This window comes from Trachurus trachurus (assembly GCF_905171665.1).
Source record: "Trachurus trachurus genome assembly, chromosome: 1".
NCBI lineage: Eukaryota > Metazoa > Chordata > Actinopteri > Carangiformes > Carangidae > Trachurus > Trachurus trachurus.
The window spans coordinates 8330742-8345987 of NC_139891.1; positions in this window are offsets into that span (position 1 = coordinate 8330742).

The following is a 15246-nucleotide window of genomic DNA, read 5'->3' on the forward strand; positions in this document are numbered from 1 at the left end:
GTAGAGCATATCATTGTTTAATCAAATGTGAAGAAAAGTGATGCTGTAGACAAATGGGCATGCATACATGATCAAAAACACTCTAGACATGGGATCTGATGCATAATGCACACACATACTTACACACACACAGACATCCCATCTTGTCCCAGTGGCAGTTGTTTTCTTATCCGTCTCCATCCCCCTTGTTTATTTAGTCATTACGGTTCCCCTGTGGGTGACTTTCAGTCGTCTGTGTTGCTGTTTTCTTATTGTTCACGCTAACGTCACGCTTATGCTTGTTATTGCTGATTTTGTCAAACAGACAAGGGCAACGCTGCCACATCTGCTGCTGTGTTTGTAGTGCTGTTTTCTCATTCTGTTAAGTGTAGTGCTGAAGTGGAGAGCGCACTCGCACTAATGACCCACTGAACCGAGACTCAAATAAAGTTATGGTTTGATTTTCTTGCTGGGTCTGTTCAGTACGGACGTTCTCTGACACATCTGTTTATTGTTTGTTTGTATTGCTGAGGAGGATGAGTGCATACAGCTGTTTCAGCTCCTGACATCAGATCCCAGTTTAACCCCTGCCCTGCTGGGGGCTAAATGTTGAATAAGTCTCTCTGTCGCTGTGATAAAACAGAGGAGATAAAGCTGGGAGCTCATTGGGTTGAGCAGGCGCCCCATGTGCAGAGGCTTTAGTCCTGGCTGCAGCCGGCCCCGGTTTGAATCCTGAATCGGGTGGCCCTTTGCTATATGTCATTCCCCCTCTCTCTGCCTCCCCATTTCCTGTCTCTCTCAACTATCTTGTCAATTAAAGGCAAAAAGCCTGTTAGATCCCCGGTATTTAGCCCCTTTTACTAACGCTTATTACTGGACCAGCTATCCGTTTAAAGGGTCACTTCTCAACTTCTAACAGGTACCGACCTGAGTAGAAATTCTAGAGAATGTTTAAGCTGGTGACGAGGAAACTCGCCTAGCTTCTAACTGCCCTCATCTAGACGTCTATCCCGCTTCCCCAAGCCACTACCCCTGGTAGAGTAGCCCACCCACCTGGAATAGTCACCTGACACGCCCGTTAACAGCAGCTTTCCTCTTACAGTATGATCTTGGCACTTGGCTAGGTTAAATGTAAGGGTTTGGAAACCCTAGGAACTGTTTAACTTTTCTCAAGTGGACACAAAACTAGATAAACCCCATTTATTAAACTTTTGGTTATAATATCATAGGATAGCAAAAATCACATGAAGGCTTAATCACTCTGAAGGCTGAGCCCGGGAACCTCAACCTTCCTTAACAAGCCCCAAAAATATATAGGCTACTTTAAGGGGAGATAAAGCTTTGTTGCGACCATTAGGATCTTTTACAATATGAATGTTAAATGTTAGAATTCTACTAGAAGTGATTCAGTTAGTAATTGAATGTATGAAGGGTATTTATCGATATTTAATGATTTTTTGCAGGTTTGAATTTTAGCCTGGTGTAAATCTATGTAACAATGTTTCACCTCCATGCATGCACAGGCAGTGCAGCAAGTGGGTTCTGTAAAGTTTACTTTATTGTGGCTCATGCCAATGAGTCACACACAAACCCTGTAAATAAAGATAAATAAAGATGAACAATAACCGTGTTGATGTCACCCACAGGTTTTCTGAAGAGCGGCGGCGAGGCTCAGAGGGAGCTGCTGCAGTGGCTGAAATCACTCCCTAATCCCTATATAGTCCATTCTATAGTCAGTTTCCTATGTTGTTGTGCTGTCCAGATGTAACATGAGAATGATAACACCCATAATATCCCACAATGCATTATGAAAAGCAGTGCATAACCGATCTTCAGTAGAGTTTCTAATTTTTGCCAATGAGCTCACTATGCAGTCCTCAGTGTATGGTGAGTGGGGAGGAGTGATTGAATGAGTCATTCCAGGCACAAACTGAGCCTCACTCCCAGCTAATCCAGAGATGGGCAAACAGGTTAAGTGTGTGTGGAGCTGAGACTTAATATGCGCTAATGACTGAGACAAGCATATGCCTCTGTTAGCACAGCTGGGCACACTGGTATGGTGGACACCAATATCTGCTCATTGTTCTGATACATAAATAACATTTATTGTAAAAAGATCTATAGTCACATAACTGCACAGCATGCAGCATGTAATCTGTCTGATTATTTGCATGAAAAATCCTGCAAGAGCACCAACACCACAAACTACATAAGCTGAAAGGTCACATTCACCAACCTGTGGTGATCAGATATCCATGGTTCGCCTGCTGGAGTTCCATTTACCTGTAGATAATGAAATACTCATATGAGATTCGGTGTGGCTAAAAAAAGTATATTGGACTGAGCAAATGAAGGAACAATAATGAATTCAGCAGCAGCATATGGGTTCAAAGTGACTGTTCGAAACATACAATTGCACGTTATCAGCTCCATCTGGTGAAACAGTGTAGCTGGGGTAGAGCTGTAGTAGTCACGGGTCTCAGTGGCTCCAGGTGGTTTTAAAGGGATAGTTCAACATTTTGGCAAATTGGCCCGTTGCCATAATCCCTATAGTTTTAGGAGTAGGTTTGTTACCTTTAATTGTCGGTGCAGGCTGTTTTTAGAATGACAGAGTTGTTTTCGAGGCAAATGCAGAGACTGCTTGCCGAAAAACTGCCCCCGATTTGCATAAATTTACCTACAAAACAACTCTGTCCGGTAACGTTCTGTTATTATCTCATAGCGTGGTGAATGTGCAGGTCACAACTTGTCCACCAGAGCGTTTTGGAGTTGTTGGATTGTGTATTTGATGAGTTTGATGAGGGAAACCAAGAAATTCCATTAGCCTCCGTAGCGTAACTCTGAGCAGCTCATGGCTCTGCTCCACCGATCTAAAAATAGCTTGCACCGACAATTAAAGGGGAATTGCCGTTTTTGTGATTTTTACAATCATTTACTCACCCAGATAACTTTGGTGTCATTACAAGTCGTTCCGATGAAATTGGATCCAGCCGAGAGCCGCGTATATCCATATAATGCGACTATAGAGATTCGGCCAATTTGCCAAAATGTTGAACTATCCCTTTAAAGCAGGAAATGAGAAAGACTGCAGAAAAGTCAAACAAAGGGATAGTTCAACATTAGCAGGGGGTATTTGGAGACATAATGTACAGCTGCGGCGTGTCATGTTTAAAGGAAACAGTGCTGGTTTGGTACCAGCAGGCGCAGACGTGTGTTTGACTTCATCACCATCCCCGGTGTTAAAGTCTATGTTTGTGTCTGCAGGCTGTGTCGGTACATGCTATAATGGTATACAGCCGTGACCATGGGGGTGTGTGGAGAGCACCCACATTACACCACCCTCACTGTGAACACGTAATAACTCTTAATTAGTCGCTCTATAGTTCAATCCAACTTTGAGAAAAGTTAACTACATGGTGTGCGATCTGGACTCAATACGCCTGTAATAATCTTGCGAAGCATCCAACCATAGGTTAATTAACATCCATACACACACACACTTCCTCTGAGCACAGACTTTTACTTTTATCCATGTGAGCCTGATAATGGTTGTGTTGGACAGTGTGTAAAGTATCCACTTAAATAAGCCATACGCAAGAAACGCGAATGCACAACAGCACCACAGGCAGTGTGTGCTTTGTTGACATTTCTTACAGCTGAGATTGCATTTTGCACCACAGAGTATAATCAGTTTGATGCTCCCACAGCGCTCCACCGACTCTCCATGAGTTGTGTTGCCATTTTCGTAACATTTAGTCGAGAGGCTAAAAATGTTTATCACGGAGACGTCTGCTCTGACAAGCTGCCCTCAATAAGATCTATTATTGGCTCCGAGTTTGCGACGCATCTCCAAATCTGGAGGAGTGCATTACATTTGACCATAGATCCCCTCCTGATCACAGCGCATCAATCACAGACAGACTCAGTGGAGAGTAACATACAAGTTGTCCTGGCAGATCTTTTGGATGATGTTAGCACTCTGCCTTCATTTGATGTCACTACCTCTCCATTAAATGCCATCAGTCGTCTCCAGACAAACCTGCTATGGGAACTTACTCACAGTGTAGTGATTATTTGATACTTTCATCATTTGGGCTGTGTCAGTGTGTGTGAAGTGTTTGTACTGCTCTGTGCTCCAACAAAAAGATAAAACAGATGAGTCGTTGTTACCTTCACTGTAAAAACAACCAGCTGAAGCCACTTTCTGTCTGAAACCATTTTAATTAAAAATATGTTTTTTATTTTGTCAATGCCTTTTAGAACAGTTTTAAATTTCTGAAACAAAAATGACTTATGATTGGAAGGAGAACTTCTTGGTTAAGGTGAGGGAACGGGGTCATCCCTATGGGGGGGGGCAACCGCCATTCCGACATCCCACCAGTCCGACATAGGCCTCTAATGGGCTCTTTGCACAACTCCAATACTTCCTGAACTTAGTGCTGCTCCTTCTTTTCCTGTCTTACATTATTGGACAACCTGATTAATCCAGGTGTGTCTGAGTAGTCACAATGGTCAGACACACCTGGATTAATCAGGTTGTCCAATAATGTAAGACAGGAAACAAAGGAGCAGCATTAAGTCCAGGAAGTAGTGGAGCTGTGCAAAGAGCCCATTGTCTAAATGGCAACACTTAATTTTCTATCAAACGTCCCATCATTCAGACAATTTTTGCCTCCTATGGCCGGAATGATGGTATTTTTTCTTTTTTTAAACATCCTGCCTTTAATAGCATATTTTTTTCCCCAAAAAAGATTTTGCACTGGTTGGGCTTAGGCAATGAAGAAAGGAGTTGGTTAAATTTAGTAAAAAGACCAGGGAGAGTCTAGACAGGCAGACTAGTCCCTGTCTGCGCTCTGCTGCGTAATTACGCACAACCATGTGGGTATTCCTCTATCAGCATGTCTTAAAGAAGGGAGTCATCTGTTGAGTAACGCACATTTCCTTATATTGAAAGCCTTGTCGGAATGGTGGGACGTTCGCATGTCCGAATAGCGGTATGTCGGAATGGTGGGATGTCGGAGTGGTGGGATGTTGGAATGACAGCATGTACAGTAACTATCCCTATGTTCCCCGGGTCCTATGTTCCCTGCTTTGTATGCTTTTCAAATTCTTGTCTATTTTTGAGTACTGTATCTGCCCCAACCCTCCCCCAACCCAGGTAGTGTGCCCAAGGTTTAAAAGAAGTAAAGAGATTTTTTATGATTTGATTATAAACATTAAAAACTAGAGATGATCTGTCTGAACGTGTTGTGCCACATCCACACTCAAATGTAAAACATAGAACACAAAATGACTCAAATTAACATGTCTAATTACAAGACTTTAGCAAAGGCAAATTGGCACAAACTAACCCCACACAGATCACCTCAGCTCTGCCTGATAACTAATTTGCTGCAGCTCATATGCATTCTGTCCATTCTGTACCTTAAATAATTCTCACAACAATATTTATCGACGACTGTTGTTGAGCAGTCCATGAAAAAAAGAGTTTTCTTTGTGTCGCCTTTAATCATAGTTCTTGATTGAGAAACTTGACATCTGCCAAAACCTGAATCAGGATTTTAAGATTGCACATCTGTAAAACAAACAATCACAGCAGAGCATGTGCAGCCAAATCCTGAGAGCAGCTCTTGACAGCTCAGTGTTCGATGAAGTGTACACACTGCTGCACTTTTTAAACCAAGAAAAGTATGTTTCTAGTTGATTTGTGGCTTTCAGTGATGTGTGAGCCCAGCTATAGACAATGGAAGGTCTCTGAACAGCTGCACACTGCTCTGCTGTCTCTTGGAGTTATAAAAAAAAGAAAAAAAAAGAAAACAAGCTCCTTTGTTTTGCTGACATTTAAGGGCAGGTGGTGGTTGACTGAACACCTTATTACAAGTTGTTCTACAGTACCTTCTCCCTCTAACATGACTCATCTCTCACACGCATCAGTCTGGCTTCTCTAGGGGGGGTGAGGTTGGTGGTGCAGCTCTTCAGTCTTGACAGCCTGTGATTGATTGGTGAGTTAGGTATCCACTTATAGAGTGTTGTGTTATGAAGTGTATTGCAGTCTGTGTGACGGTGCTGAGATCAATAAGCGTCCTGACACACAATAGGCGTCATTGTTGAGCATGAGACATTGTCAATTGTTCTGTTACATTACAACAACAAATACAGAGCTGAAGCAAGGCAGTCGTGTTGGACTCGACTGTAAATCCCTAACAAACATTTTGGTTGAATAGTTCTGATAACATGTTATAGAGCAGGTGGCCGAGGTCATAAGGTGGGACATCAGTGAAGACATCTGGATGTGCATCTGGACATATATGTCGCACGTGCTACATCAAAACATGCCTATGCTAAGAATTAATCTGCCCTGTAGCATGGCTGCTATGGGCAGATTTAGCCGCAAAAAATAAAAAATCTTGATTGGAATCTTGCTTGAAAAAATCCTTCTGTGTAGAACAATGGTACTACGACTATCCTTCCTGGTAGTTGTAGTCAACTGTGGTCAATGATTATGTCTTGTATATTGAACGCCAATTCCCACAATTCCTCACAGTCGCAGCTTTTACTCACGCTCTGTCCCATGCAGTGGCTAACGTTACTCCCACGAGTCAACATGAAGAGATTTTTCCACCCTGTCCGCGTTGAGAACACGAAACGAACTAAAGAGACCCCAGGCACCCCGGACGACACAGACAATAACGTAAATTAAGTTAACGAGGACCCACCAACACCGACCGAAAACGCGCCAACGACAAAAGTGAAAGCTAAAACGTACAGCTACAACACCGAGTGGGAGCAGGAGTTCGCCTGGCTCAAGTTCGATGCCACAAAGCAAGTAATGACTTGCTCCTATTGTCAGACAGCACTGCTTAAAATAAGAAAGGATAATCCCTATGGGCAACCACATATTAAAGAAAGAAAACACAACATACCCCACCGTCACATCCTGGCTCAAGATGCCTACCTCGTTCAGCAAGATAGGCTTGCCTTCCGAGCCCCAAAATGTGAGAATTGACAAAAAAAAATGTAATTTTCAGGCTCCCTAGGTTAAAATCCATGCGGTTTTGAAGCGTGGGGATTCTCCCACTTGCATAATACCACCTTTACCTGTGAGTAGCTACCGGTAGAAGAGGCGGAGCTGGGCAAGCAGTGGTTCATTTGCATTTAAAGGGACAGGCACTGAAAACCAGCCGTTCTCAGCAGGGCTCTCTTGAACGGACGAAAAAAGTGATATTATTGCTACTATTACTACTAATCATGCAAAGCTGGTCTAGTGAAATCCCACAATAATAACATCATGGGGCTGTTTATTAACACTTTGCAGGACTGGTTAAACTACATGACATTAACTCTGAAAAGTTTTATATTGGACAGTAAATACAAGTTTGAGATTGGACTTTAACCACAGATCAAACCATCCTCATGTGATGCACATTTGGATTCTCGAGGAACCAGGAAAGTTTATTGGATAGAGGGTCTGTCTCCCTGGTCCAGTTCCAAACAAACTGGGATAAACCATGATTGACACACAGCCGGTAGGCTAATGGATAAACGATGTCTCTGCAGAACAGGAACAATTTCAAAGGCCAGGTAGGTTGTAAGAGTTGTTTTCCTTGAATGAAATGGAGCTAGTTTAGTTCACATGGTCTTGCAAGCTCACCAATTCCCCCGGGAGTTCATTATAATACGTTCAGCTTTCACGTCAGCTGCACATTGCTCATAGCCATTATATCTGACCCACGCTTTAATGATCATCATGAATCTCAGACCTGGGAGGTATCTGCTAATTTGCTATTATGTAACCATCCGCTGAGATAATTATTTGAACTGCAGCTCTTTAAACTCCAGGTGACAGTTTGATTTGTATCTGATTTTAAATTAATATAGAAAGAAGTCACGGCCACACTCCCCTTTGACCAGATGATGTGGAAAATACATTAGTTCCACTAAGTTCACTCACTGAAAATCTGTCACAAAGTTTTGTGCAAATGGATTCAACTTGTAAACATTTCTCATTAAAAGTAAACAGAGAAAAAAGTGCCACAAAGCCCACAGCCAGCTCTGCTGCTGGAAGTAATAATGACACAGTAACCTGGCCTCACCCCTTCAGCTAAACAGGAGGGAAATTGAACCTCGATTGAATGAACTGACCAAAACCAAGAAAGTAGCAGATCCTGTGTCACAGGACCTAAACCAGCACACAAGTTTTCTGAAAATATTCTTTACAGCTAACTTTCATTTATGAGCTGACGGTGAGCAGATGGTTTTCATCTCCATATGTGCTCTTGTTTATTTGCTCTGTGTTTTCTACTCGTATTGTTCTCTATGGTTCAAGAAAAAGAAGAAGGAAAGATGTTTTTTTCCCTCTTCTTTTTCTTATATTCATTATTTTTCATTATACTCTCTTCATCAGTAATTTAAGTAAATATTTGGCATTTGTGACAAAATCTACATTAGAATTCTCTCCATCAACTAAGTGATTATTCAACCACTTATTTCTACACTGACTGATGTCAATGGACTCTTACTCTGTATGTCCATTGACATGAGAGGGGTATTTTAACCTCTCTCTCTTGTTTGCCTCTGCCTCCTCTCTCCACTCTTGACCAGTGTGAACTCTGGGAGCTGTGTGGGGAAATTCTGCTGCGTTGGCAAACAACCCGCAGGTTCCTCTGAATCCCCTCTGAGCTCATTTACACTGAACACACGGGCTGTATGGGACACACGGTGAAAAACCTTGATGACAGGTGATCCCTAACTACGGAGGAGAGGGTGTTTTTCCTTGAATGGACAGATCCATCATGGACTGGAAAGTGAAGCGAACTGTCAGAAAGAAGGGGCTGGCTGGGAACAGATGCAGGTTTGAGAAGTTTACCGTAAATGTAATCAAGGGAGCAGTCGTGGGCGGAGAGGTTGCCTGAACCCCCGAGCTCGAAATTATCATCGCTCACAACATTTAATGGTATTCTTTTCCAAAGCCGGTGTTGTGGTGATTCAGTGTAATTACTCTGCATGGCTTTAGTTTTGTGTGTGCTTCCACGGTGTCAGCACAATCTTAAATTACCTAAAAGTCTTTTGTGTTAAGTTATTGGCCCGTTGCTTATCTGAGTTCACAAAGGCGGCGCTTGAAGTGCAGTGTTATCGGCCGAGTGAACTAATTAAGAGTGAAATCAAAGAGTTTTGACTCGATATGCGTGTGTGTGTGCATCTGGGTGTGTGGTCAGTGAGTCGGAACAAATTCTTGCCGCTCTTTTCTTTTACACTGGTATAAGGGATGGAGCTCAGCATCCGTCCTGCTGAATTAGATGCATTTAGGAGGGAGAGCTGCTCTCTAATGATGAACGGGGAACCAGGCACGGAGTGTGTACTTGAATTAGCTTAGTTGATGCTGCAGCCATCAATAAACCATACAGCCTCCAAGATGACTTATAACTGAAGCCCACACACACACACACAATCTACAAGATGTACCGCTGCTCATTTGTGTGCACAGTGTGTCACAGAGGGGAACGTCAGCAAATGTCTCCCCGTTGATCTCCCATCCTGCACGACCATTGGGAACATGACATAAATGTGTGTGTGTGTGTCACAATGAGCGACTCTTGAATGCTCCGTATCCACTTACGAAAACCTGATCCGCACTCGCGCTCGTCGTGTTCACCAGCTGAAATGTCAGTGTCATTTTCAGCTGCCAGCAAGCGTTACTTGAAGCAGTCGCTGTCTTGTGCCTGTGCTGCAAGCTAAAGGATAAGTGTAATTAATATTCTTTGCAGGGTTGAGTGGGGATATAAAGTCAAGCGTGGATCTAATTTAGCTCACACATGCACACAGGAGCAAGACCATGATTTTGTGATGTTAAGTGTAATTAAGTCGTAATAGCCTCTGCCCCGTCCTCCTGACGGTCTAACATGGAGCCACAGGCTTCATCCATCAACCTCTGTCATCTGAATGGAGCCACGGTTCAGACTGTAGGTGGGACACATGTGTGCTTCTCTGCAGCAGCAACAACACTAGTATTATTATGCAAAGAAATACAAGTTTGTATTTGTTGGTAAGTGACGTGTGCAGCAGTGGAACCTACGGTGCAAACCAAAATGACAAAATATTAAACTCTTTTACAAAGCTTGACACAAATTTCCTTTTTTTTTTTAAGTATATGTTTTACCTTTAATTGACAGCGTGTAGCAGAGAGAGACAGGAAATGAGGAGGCAGAGAGAGGGGGAATGGGATTCGATACGGGGCCGGCTGCAGCGAGGACTATAGCCTCTGCATATGTGGCGCCTACTCTACCAACTGAGCTAAACAACACCCACTAATTTACTTTTTGGAAAACATTTTTACATAACAAAATTACATTACCATAACACATTAACAAGCCCGGAAACACATTAACATTTGGGAAAACAAATTAACAAGACGTGAAACACTTTTACAAGCGCAGAGACAAATTTACAAGTGGCAAAACAAATTTACAAATAACACCTACCGGAGTGGAACGTACCAAATCTGTGGTTGACCCGGAAGTGATAAGTTGTTGTGAGTTGTTGTTGTTGCCAATTGAGTTCATGGTGACCCGATGGACAGCGATTGATGTGATCTGATCTGGTGGCCCTAATTATGATGTTTGTAGAGGAGTAATCCTAAAACTGGCAAAACATCACCATGGACTCATTTACTTTCCGGTTGATGTCATTTGTAAATTTGTTTCGGGACTTGTTAATTTGTTTTCCGAAATGTAAATGTGTTTCCGGACTTGTTAATGTGTTATGGCAATGTAATTTTGTCTTATGATATGTAAAAATGTTTTCAAAAATGTACATTTGTCTCAAGCTTTGAGGAAGTGTTACACATTTTGCGATGTTGGTTTGCACCTCCAAGCCACCGTAGGAACCAGACCAGAACCAGCAGAGAGAGGACAGATCTGTATTAGGAGGGTTGTTGCTGAGACAGGGACCAAAAAAGACTCAAGTAAATCATCTAAAAATGCTATTTCAGTGTTAGTATGTTCAGAGGATCTGCAGCTGAAAAGCTGATACAATATTTGCTTTGGTTACTGTGGGTTAAAGGTTGGGTTGGAGATCCTTTTTTTCTTTTACTAATCTGCTAGAAATCCTCTTAACACCCGATTGCAACTGAGTAAATAAAAGCATTTTCACAAAAATGAAAAAAATCGAACAAGCCTCAAAAAACACCATCCAATAACGTACAATGTCACGTTGTAGTCAATTGGATCGTGATGTGTCAATCAAGCTGCTGTCTCTCTCCCTCTCTCCCTCCTCTCGCCTGCACGATCCAAGTCTTCACTGACGTCATCGGAAAGTTGAAGGTGTGGCTTCAGACAGAAGTCTGAGGAAAGGTGCTGGGACTTTTGACTTGTGTATTTTCAAAATGCGGCCCGATTTTCCAGGACCTCCAACGTTACCTTTAAGGAACCCCATAGTAGAACCTCATGTGATCAGGTTCACCTCTCCCATCTGAACAAACAGACTCTGACCACATGATGTAGGCTATTTACTGGAAATGATGGTGAGTGCCATCTCCTTCCTCTGGAGCATCTGTCTGTCCTGTGCTGAACTCAGCCTCCAGACTCACTTACAGACAACAGAACAGCTCTGCTAAACTCACTGCTTGATGTTAAACATCATTCCTATCAGTGCACAGTGACAGATGCTGCAAATACCAGATTTACAACTCAGATTCATCTGGTGCTGATGGACTCAATCATTATGGACCGGACTCATTAGAATGTAAGAGATGAATTTGTATTTATATTTGATGCACGCTAGCTTTAAAAACACATTTATGAACAGACAGAAAATCAGGTGGTCTGTGTGTAACGATGTCTGACTTTGTTTAGAATCACAACTGCGATGACAGTTTGTATTTACACTTAAAAAATGTGACTGTACAAATGTTGCAGTTTGGGCCAATTGGCAAAGAGCTGTGGTCAGCTTTGATTACTGACTACAGAAGAGGTAGGAGTGAGCACATGTCCTAGTCTGTCAGTAAACCCGTCAGACCTGAGCTCTTCTTGCCACCGTGGCTGAAAATCTGACGTATCTGTGTGTAACAGGGCTTTTGAAGTTTGCATGAAAAGTTTACTCCACTAACTACTCCTCTGTCGTAGTTATACAGAACATTAGATCGTCCATGAAGCATTAAAGCATTAAACACATCGCAGTGACTCATCCTTCCTCCGTGACACCCGCCCATGCTCTCTTCTGATCATGTTCTTCCCTCTTTTTAGCTGTAATCTCCGCAGTCAAGAAGTCTTAATGCAGCTTGCCCCTCCTCTCCTCTCCTCTCCTCTCCTCTCTCTCTCTCTCTGTCCTGTCACATCACCACTCCACCGGCCTCCTGCTGTCAAACTGGAGACGTTTAAACCCTGATATTCTTGGGATTATCGGAAATGTTGTTAAAGGTTTACAACAGAAATATCAAAAAACAATTGAGGATTACACATTTTAGTTTTTAAAAATGTACCACCTCTACATGTGGGGTAAATTACATGACAATTCATGTTATGTTTAGTTTCATCATTGCAAATAAAGAGTGGGGACTCTAGGTTCTCGTTCTTCTGCAGTAAAGACTAAATGTAACGCTACAGTACGGGATTTATACATGCGAGCTGCTGTGTTTTCAGAATCAAATATCTGTCTATATTCAGCCCTGCGTGTGTTATTGCTATACAACTCGATTTCCTCTGTGTTTATTTAGCCTGTTCGTCTGTGCCTCCTTCAGTGTCTGCTCTCATTATTTATGGAAGACACAAATTGCAATGTGTAATTGTTTGTTTAGTTATAGATCACCATTCAGCTTTAGACGCAGTGCAGTGAGAAGGACGTACTCAGGTTTATAAAATTGTAATTGGGCTTCTTTTTTATTATTATTCAAGATGCTGTCTGTGAATGATAACCACTGGCTGCAACTGTCTGAGAGAGATGAGAAATAAATATTCACTTATAAGACATGATGCATCACTTTCTCACAACCCCTTTTCAGACCTTTTCAAACTTTTCAGATTCTTTCTTCAGTTACTCTCAGTTTTCAGTGAAGGAAGTGGAGAATTCATTTCTTAATGATGAGGGTGCTGGTGACACCGTCCTGACCCAACACACACACAAAGACCTCTGTCTGTCTGTCTGTCTGTCTGTCCGTCTCTCTCTCTCTCTCTTTCACACACACCCACACACACACATATACGTGTGACAAATTGTCACAACAGGACGATGCAACGGTCTTCGTCTCACGGTGGAGACGGTGCATTTCAGGCAGGTCAGGGGTCAGAGTGGAGGAAGGAGAGGAGACTAAGAATGATTTAACTGAGCTCCCTCTCTGAATGATAAACAGCCACCATGACTCTGCAGGGTGAGAAGTCGGAAGAGGGAACAAATAACTTCACCAAGGTTTATGAAAAGCAGGACAGACAGTTTGCAAACTCAGGACCATGTAACTGAGAGTTGGTGCCTCATTTAACAAGTGTAATCTCTGCTAAAACACAGATGACATCAGCTGCATTGCAATAGCAATACTTGCCAGCCCAATAAATACAAATCTCTGTGATTGACTGACTGATGATAATAAAACCATATGTGACTTTCTGCCAATTTTGTGTACTTTTTACAAATGTAAAAGCACAAAGCAAAAAGGCGTGTGTCTTTTAGGGCTACTAAGAAAAGAGTGTCCCTTTAATCTGCATCCGTTAATTAATTTTAGTGAGTAACAGAGAGGCGGAGCTGCTGCTCCAGTTTGTTAGCCAGACGGAGGCTGTGAGCTGTGTGAGAGAAAAAATAAGAGCGATATTCTGTCACTACTAATGTTCTCACTGATTAATCATTTTGCAAGTAAAAACATGTGGAATAAGAGCACAGTCTTTGTTTTTAATGAATGTGAATGATGATTTTGATATACAGGGTTGCAGCAGAGCAGCAGCTTTGAAAATATCTGGGAATTCAACAGTCGTCTTAATGGGCCACGCTTCAGTCACTATTCAGACTTGTTCCACTGTCTGATAACAAAACAGGAAAATAGGAAAATGAGAAGAGCTTTATTGAGAGTGTGGCTGCTTTAAAGTGGAGTATATGAGAGCACAGAGAGGAGGAGAAGAGCAACCAGATGAAAGGCTGAAAACAGCTGACACTAGGCAGAATGCAAATAGTACACAATGATCTCAGCTGTTTTAAAGCTGTTCCACAACACTTTGTTATAGTCGCCCTCAGTTTCGCACCAGTGTCCACGGTCCAACCAAACAGAAGGCTGTGACTAAGTCTTGTTTAGTTTTCTTCAGATGAGTAGAAGTGTCAGAATAAGCAGTGAGCAGGAGCAGCGCCCGGAGTTTAAACATCTTGACACTTTGATTTTATGTTCTGTGGGAGACCTAGACTTCGGTAATGTGAATGATATGTTTAAATGTATTGATGGTGGTTGGAGTGAACATCAGGAAAAATAAGTTCACAGCTGTCACTATAGAGACCAGGCTTCACATCCAGATGCCAGTGTGTGGTTGGGTTTGAGAAAAGGGCTCATGGTTTTGAATGTTCAAAGGTAAATACAGGTGTTGTGTGTGAAGTCACTATGAAACGCTGTGTATTAAAGCAGGACATGTGTAACTTTCACATAGTGCCTAAACAAATCAACTGATGTTAAAGGGATAGTTCAACATTTTGGAAAATTGGCCCATTGCCATAATCCCTCTAGTTTTAGGAGTAGGTTCATTACCTTTAATTGTCGGTGCAAGCTATTTTTAGATCGGTGGAGCAGAGCCGCGAGCTGCTCAGAGCTCATGGAATTTAGGGGGAACGTTACGTGACCTGTCAGGGGCAGTTTTTCGGCAAGCAGTCTATATTTGCCTCGAAAACAACACTGTCTCGTAACGTTCCGTTATTATCTCATAGCGTGGTGAATGTGCAGGTCACAACTTGTCCACGAGAATGTTTTGGAGTTGTCGGATTGTGTATTTGATGAGTTTGATGAGGGAAACCAAGAAATTCAATAAGCCTCCGTAGTGCAGCTCTGAGCAGCTCGTGGCTCTGCTCCACCGTTCTAAAAATAACTTGCACCGACAATTAAAGGTAACGAACCAACTCCTAGAACTATAGGGATTATGGCAATGGGCCAATTTTCCAAAATGTTGAACTATCCCTTTAATCACTACAATGAGATCTTGTAGTGCCAGAGGGAGATGGAGCAGGGACCACTACTACAGTATACATATTCTATAAAATTGTGTATTATGTTGTGTATAATGTGTAGTATTCTATCTTCTATCAACAATG